The sequence below is a fragment of the Erinaceus europaeus genome, chromosome 16, assembly GCF_950295315.1.
Source record: "Erinaceus europaeus chromosome 16, mEriEur2.1, whole genome shotgun sequence".
NCBI lineage: Eukaryota > Metazoa > Chordata > Mammalia > Eulipotyphla > Erinaceidae > Erinaceus > Erinaceus europaeus.
This window is the reverse complement of record NC_080177.1, coordinates 76537491-76543877: the sequence shown is the minus strand read 5'-3', so window position 1 is coordinate 76543877 and position 6387 is coordinate 76537491. Positions and strand designations below refer to the sequence as shown.

Sequence of the window (6387 nt, the reverse complement as noted above, 5' to 3'; positions counted from 1 at the left end):
CATGTCTCCTAGCCAGTTAAGGAGTCTCAGCCAAGACAACCCGAGTTCTATGGCGCGCAGGAAGCCGGACAGGCAGAGGCTCCTGCCTGGAACAACGCGCTCTCGTGTGTTTTCCAGGGTCCGTCTCAGCCCGTCCCTTCCCGGACCATCCGTTCCTCTCGGTGTCCCATCAGGGCAGCCAGTTCTGCATTCTCCCCCGCATTCCCCGGGCTCGGTCCCGCAGCCGCGGGCTCTGCCAACCCGCCTTCTTCCGGTCCTCCTCTCCACCCACCCCGGGCCGCACTTCCTGTTTCCGGACTGTGCCGCTCGCCCCGCCCCTGACGTCAGCACGCCCACCCCATGACGTCTCCGCGCCCGGACACGCCCACCGGAACGGCCCCGCCCCTCGAGCCCCGCCCGCCCCGCCCCTTGACGTGGCAAAGGCGGCTCCTGCCATGTTGGCCGGGACCGGGTCGGCGCGGAGGCCGGGGGCGGGGCGGCGCGGGCCCTGATTGCTGAGCCCCGGCGGCCACGGCTCGGCGGAGGGGACTGCGTGTTGCTCGGGGCTGCTGCGGCGGGCGCGGATCTCGTGGGAGAACACCGTGGTAAGGGCTGACCTGGCGGCCGCCTCTCCCCGGCTGCGGGTGCGGGGTGGGGGTGGGGGTCTCGGGGCGGGACGGCGGGGCGGGGCGGGGCGGGGGTCGGGGTCGCGGTCGGGGTCGCGGTCGGGGTGGGCGCCCACCAGCCCTGGGGGTGCCCGGGGTGGCACGCAGCGGGGCTGCCCCCGGGCTCGGCGGCCGCCGTCTGGAGCCCTGAACTTGGCCGCCCTCCCACCCGCCACCCTCCTGGGCGGCTCTTCTGGGGCCGGGGGCTCGGCCGCCTCAACGCCTCGCCCCGGGGCAGGTGCGGGACGGGGGTCGGTGGCGATGCGGTGGGAGCTGCGCTGCTGTCGCCGCGCCCCGCCGGCCCCGGGCGCCCCATCGGCGACCCAAGTGCCCCAGACTTTGAACCGCGGGGACTTCGTCACCCTGTGGCTCGGCCCTGGCAGAGGATTGAAAAAAAGAAAAGAATCGTGCTTGCTGCAGATAACACCTGGTCTGGATAGCCAAGAGTTCAGTTGTCAGTTGAGTCCAGCCTTCACCTGTGGTGCTTCCAGTGGCCTTAGTCGTTTCCACTTTTTAAAAGATTTTTAAATTTATTTCCCCTTTCGATGCCCCTTTTTTAATTTTTATTGTTGTTGTGGTTATTATTGTTGTTATTGATGTCTTCGTTGTTGTTGGGTAGGACGGAGAGAAACGGAGAGAGGAGGGGAAGAGAAAGACAGACACCTGCAGACCTGCTTCACCTCCTGTGAAGCGACTCCCCTGCAGGTGGGGAGCCGGGGGCTCGAACCGGGATCCTTCTGCCGGTCCCTGCGCTTTGCGCCACCAGCGCTTAACCCGCTGCGCTACCGCCCGACTCCCCGGGACCACTATTTTTAAATTTTTATTTACCATTTTTAATCAAAATATTTGTTTATTACCTTTTGTTGCTCTTGTTTTTATTGTTGTAGTTATTCTTGTTGTCGTTGTTGCTGGTTAGGACAGACAAATGGAGAGAGGAGGGGAAGACAGGGAGGGGGAGAGAAAGATAGACACCTGCAGACCTGCTTCACCGCCTGTGAAGTGATTCCCCTGCAGATGGGGAGCTGGGGGCTCGAACCGGGATCCTTACGCTGGTCCTTGCGCTTTGCACCACGTGCGCTTAACCCGCTGCACTACCGCCTGTCTCCCTATTTACCATTTTTTTTTAATAGATAAGTATCGATACTTTTTTTTCTTCAGATTTTTATTATTAGTGAGAAAGATAGGAGAGAGAGAGGGAGAGAAAGGACCAGACATCACTCTGGCACATGTGCTGCCTGGGCTTGAACTTGGGACCTCATGTTTGAGGGTGCAGTGCTTTATCCACTGCACCACCTCCTGGACCACTTTACCATTTTCTATATGTTTATTCAATGTGGTGGGGGTCGGGCTGGAACCTGGCTTGGTTTTGTCCTTTTTTTGTTGCAAAGATCTAGTTAACTCTGTGTGTGATCAGTGGAGTAAGTATGGTGAATTCATATATTTTATTTGAGCTTTCTCAGCTACTTCCCCCATGCCCCCCCCCCCCCCCCCAGCTAAAAAGAGCTTTAGATTTGAGTATAAATATACAGGCCTACTAGGTCTTTCTCTCCCTTCTGGAAGAAGTCTAATGAACATCGTTTTGGAAGTCCAAAAAGTCTATTTTTAGTAGTTTCATTCAATTTTAGAGTTAGAAAGGATCACATATTTTTCTAGACTAAGTTCTTCAACTTGCTGTTGAGAAACTGAAGACCAGAGAGGTGAAGCTATTTGTCCACGACCATAAAAAGATGTGATTGGAAATAATTGAAGACATTTTTGGTTGAGTGTTCTTCAGCTGAGAAACAGATACACACTCAATTGCTAACAAATACATCTTTTTAAAAATTTATTTATTTATTTATTATCCCTTTTGTTGCCCTTGTTTTTTATTATTGTTGTAGTTATGATTGTTGTTAGTGATATCATCATTGTTAGATAGGACAGAGAGAAATGGAGAGAGCAGGGGAAGACAGAGAGGGGGAGAGAAAGACACCTGCAGACCTGCTTTACTGCTTGTGAAGTGACGCCCTTGCAGGTGGGGAGCTGGGGGCTCCACCGGGATCCTTATGCCAGTCCTTGGGCTTCGCTCATGTGCTTAAGCCGTTACGCCACAGCCCAACTCCCACAAATACATCTTATTGAGAACTCAACTTTTACTTGTGACTTGGAATGGTTTTCATTTAGTTTTCTCTGTAAGGGCTAAAATAATGGGAATATGGAGAACTTGTATGACATGGAAACACTTTAAAAGTACAATAGACATGCGTATAATATGCCGGTTAAAGTGACTCAATGCTTTGTGTCTTTGCTTTTGAGTATGCCAAGTTATTTAAGTGAAGTAACTCCCAGTGATTTTAAGTTGTTCTGAAGTAAAAGACATTGCCTTAAAATGTACCTTTGTGCCATTAAAAAAAAAAAACAAACAACAAAACACAAAATATATCAAGTACGTGAATCTGCATCCTAATCTAGACTGAATCATTTTTATTTTGACTTTTTAATGCTAGCAAATATTTTAAATTTGTTATTAAGTTTGTCACGAGATTGAAAGATTACAAGGTACAGTTCTGTACTACGCCCAAAACTGACGTTCTGTGTCCCCACTCTCACACCTCCCAAAGATCACCACCAGAATAGTTTTCATAAGCCTTACAGTCCGCCTTATGCAAACATAATATTAGGGGTGCGAGCCCTTGTCAAATAATGCTGTTTTATAAAACAACTAGTTTATGAAAGCACTTTATTTCCGATACTTCAGTTGTTGAATATGGAATCAGGATGGAAAAAGTTCATATTAGATTTAGTGATTTTTTAAAAAAAATATTTTATTTTATTTATTTATTCCCTTTTGTTGCCCTTGTTGTTTTATTGTTGTAGTTATTGTTGTTGTCGTCGTTGTTGGATAGGACAGAGAGAAATGGAGAGAGGAGGGGAAGACAGAGAGGAGGAGAGAAAGACAGACACCTGCAGACCTGCTTCACCGCCTGTGAAGCGACTCCCCTGCAGGTGGGGAGCCGGGGTTCGAACCGGGATCCTTATGTCGGTCCTTGTGCTTTGCGCCACCTGCGCTTAACCCGCTGCGCTACAGCCCGACTCCCTAGATTTAGTGATTTAAGGATTAAGTAGCTTAGACCTAGAAAAGGGTCTAGTGAAAAAGATGGGACGTGTGTGGTCGTGGAATTGAACCACTTAAGAAGAAACAGGTGGGGCCAGGTGGTGGTGCCCTGTTTGATCACACAAGCTACCCTGCAAAAGGACCCAGGTTCGATTCCCTGATCCTCACCCTCAGGGGAAGTTTCACAAACAGTCACACTGTGCTGTAAGTGTCTCTCTGCCTCCCTCTCCCCTTTCAATTTCTCTGTCTTGCTCCAAAAATAAATACAAAATACAAAAAAAAACCAGGTTAAACTTCTTAAAACCACTCATGGGCAGCGAGAATGTAATGGATATGATTTAGTAAACAAATATGCTTTTTAAAGCAGTGTGACTGAGAGAGAAAAAAATGAGGAAGAGGAGGGAGATTGTGCTCAGATATCACTCAAGTGACATGTAAGAAACAAGACCATGGAGTTAGCATCCAGTCTTGCTACCTGTCGTGGACACTGAAGCTTGACCATTTGCCTGTAAGTATCTTCATGCTGGATCTCAGAGAGAGAGGGAACCTGGGAGGCGGCATGGTGCATGGTGTTAGATTCATTAACATCAAGTCCTGAGTTTGAGCCCCAGCACTGTTATGACAGCGTCACTGTGGTCTCTCTCTCGCTCTCTCTCAGAACCCATTCTCTACTATCCAATACATTTTCTGAATGAATTAAGCCCTGATGTTCCAAGGTGGTGATTCTCAGGCTCATATATATATATATATATATATGTAATTTTAAGCATTATTGAATGGCCTTCCCTCCTTCCATCTTAATAGAAAATAGGTGGATTTTCCTATCGCCTGCTGTGTTCAAGCTATTGTGATAAGGTGTTTTGTTTGAATTTTATGAAGAAAATCAGGGGCCGGGTGGTGGCGCACCTGGTCAAGTGCACACATTACAGTGTGCTAGGACCTGGGTTCAAGCCCCTGGTCCCCATTTGCTGGGGGAAAGCTTCACAAGGGGTGAAGATGTTCTGCAGGTGTCTCTCTTCCTTCTTATCTCCCTCTTCCTTTTAAACTTTTCTGTTCTATCAAATAAAATAAATAAGGTTAAAAATAATATAAATACAAAGAAAATGTAACCCAATTTAGTCAATATAGTTGGACTAAGTATGGAAATTTTAAGTTCCTTTTTCTCAGAATTGTGCATATTCTTCACAAAGGCTGAACTGGGGCTGGGAAATTAGCATAATGATTATGAGGAAAAAAAAAAAAAACCAAACGGTTTTCGTGTTTGAAGCTCCAAAGTCCCAGGTTCAATTCCCTGCATCACCATAACCCGTAACTGAACAGTGCTCCGGTAAAAACAAACCTTTTCTTTCTTTCAACTACACCGCAGAACGAATTCTCGGTCTCACTGCTCCATTATCCACATCGGCTCTCCTAGCATCCTACCCTCATCACTTTCAGCTTACTTACTAGTATTTTTTAAAAATATTTATTTATTAATGAGAGGGAGAGGAGGAGAGGGGAAGAACCAGACGGCACTCTGGTACATGTGCTTCTGGGGCTTGAATCAGGACCTCATGCTTGAGAGTCTGGCAACTTATCCACTGCGCCACCTCCCCGACCACACTTTCAGTTCTTCTAACTTGATGTCCCTTATTCTCTTGCCACAAATATCTAAGTAGCCAGATAGCCCTGGAACCTCTGTATCCACCTAGACCTTTACGCTGCTGCTTCTTTTCACCGCTAAGCACTGTTGGCAGTTTGAGAACGCAAGCTAGCACTGTTGCCTAGGTACAGAAGCTGACCTCCAGTCCCACTAGGCAGTTGTCAGGTAGCAACGTGGAGATGTCTCTTGATTCAGGGCCCTTCCTGGAGTGGCATCTCCCTTCTTCCATAGTCAGTTTTAAGTGATTATTTTGAAGTTATATATCTCAAATGAGACTTTTAGTGCTTCCATAAATTGGAATGTAAAAAATACCCTGAATTAAGCTGCTACAAAAAGAAATTGAGGGGGGAGAGAGTTAACTAAGTCTATAAATATGCTGGTTTTTATTAAAAAAAAAAAAAAGCAAGGGTGGGGGAGTAGATGGCATAATGGTTATGCTAAGAGATTCTCATGCCTGAGGCTTCAAAGTCCAGGTTCAATCCTCTGCACCACCATAAGCTAGAGCTGAGCAGTGGTCTGGTTGAAAAAAAAAAAAAAAAAGAAGAAAAAGTGGCTACCGGGAGTGGTTGATTTATCATCACAAAGGTACCTTGTCCCAGTGATAATGTTGGTGGCAATTAACAAAACCAGGGAGTCGGGCAGTAGTGCAGCAGGTTAAGCACACGTGGCACAAAGCACAGGGACCGGCGTAAGGATCCCGGTTTGAGCTCCCAGCTCCCCACCTGCAGGGGAGTCACTCCACAGGTAGTGAAGCAGGTCTGCAGGTGTCTGTCTTTCTCTCCCCCTCTCTGTTTTCCCCTCCTCTCTCCCTTTCTCTCCAACAACAACGACAGCAATAACTACAACAATAAAACAACAAGGGTAACAAAAGTGAATAAATTAACAAATAAATATTTAAAAAACAAAACCAAACCAGAAAAACTTCTTATTGGACCTATTGGCATTGTATACTGTGGAATAATTTATTATTTTGCTATAAGTGGAGGGTTTACTGTTAATTTTTATCT

General features: G+C 47.3%; 1 protein-coding gene across 1 annotated transcript in view; it reads left to right on the top strand.

Moving 5' to 3' along the window:
* The first annotated feature begins 415 nt into the window (after positions 1-415).
* The window catches only part of SEC23A (SEC23 homolog A, COPII coat complex component), a 56161-nt gene continuing 50189 nt past the window's right edge, over positions 416-6387 (top strand). The window contains exon 1 of the mRNA XM_060175458.1: positions 416-584. The gene's annotated coding sequence lies outside the window, so the exon portion shown is untranslated. The remainder of the gene's footprint in view (positions 585-6387) is intronic.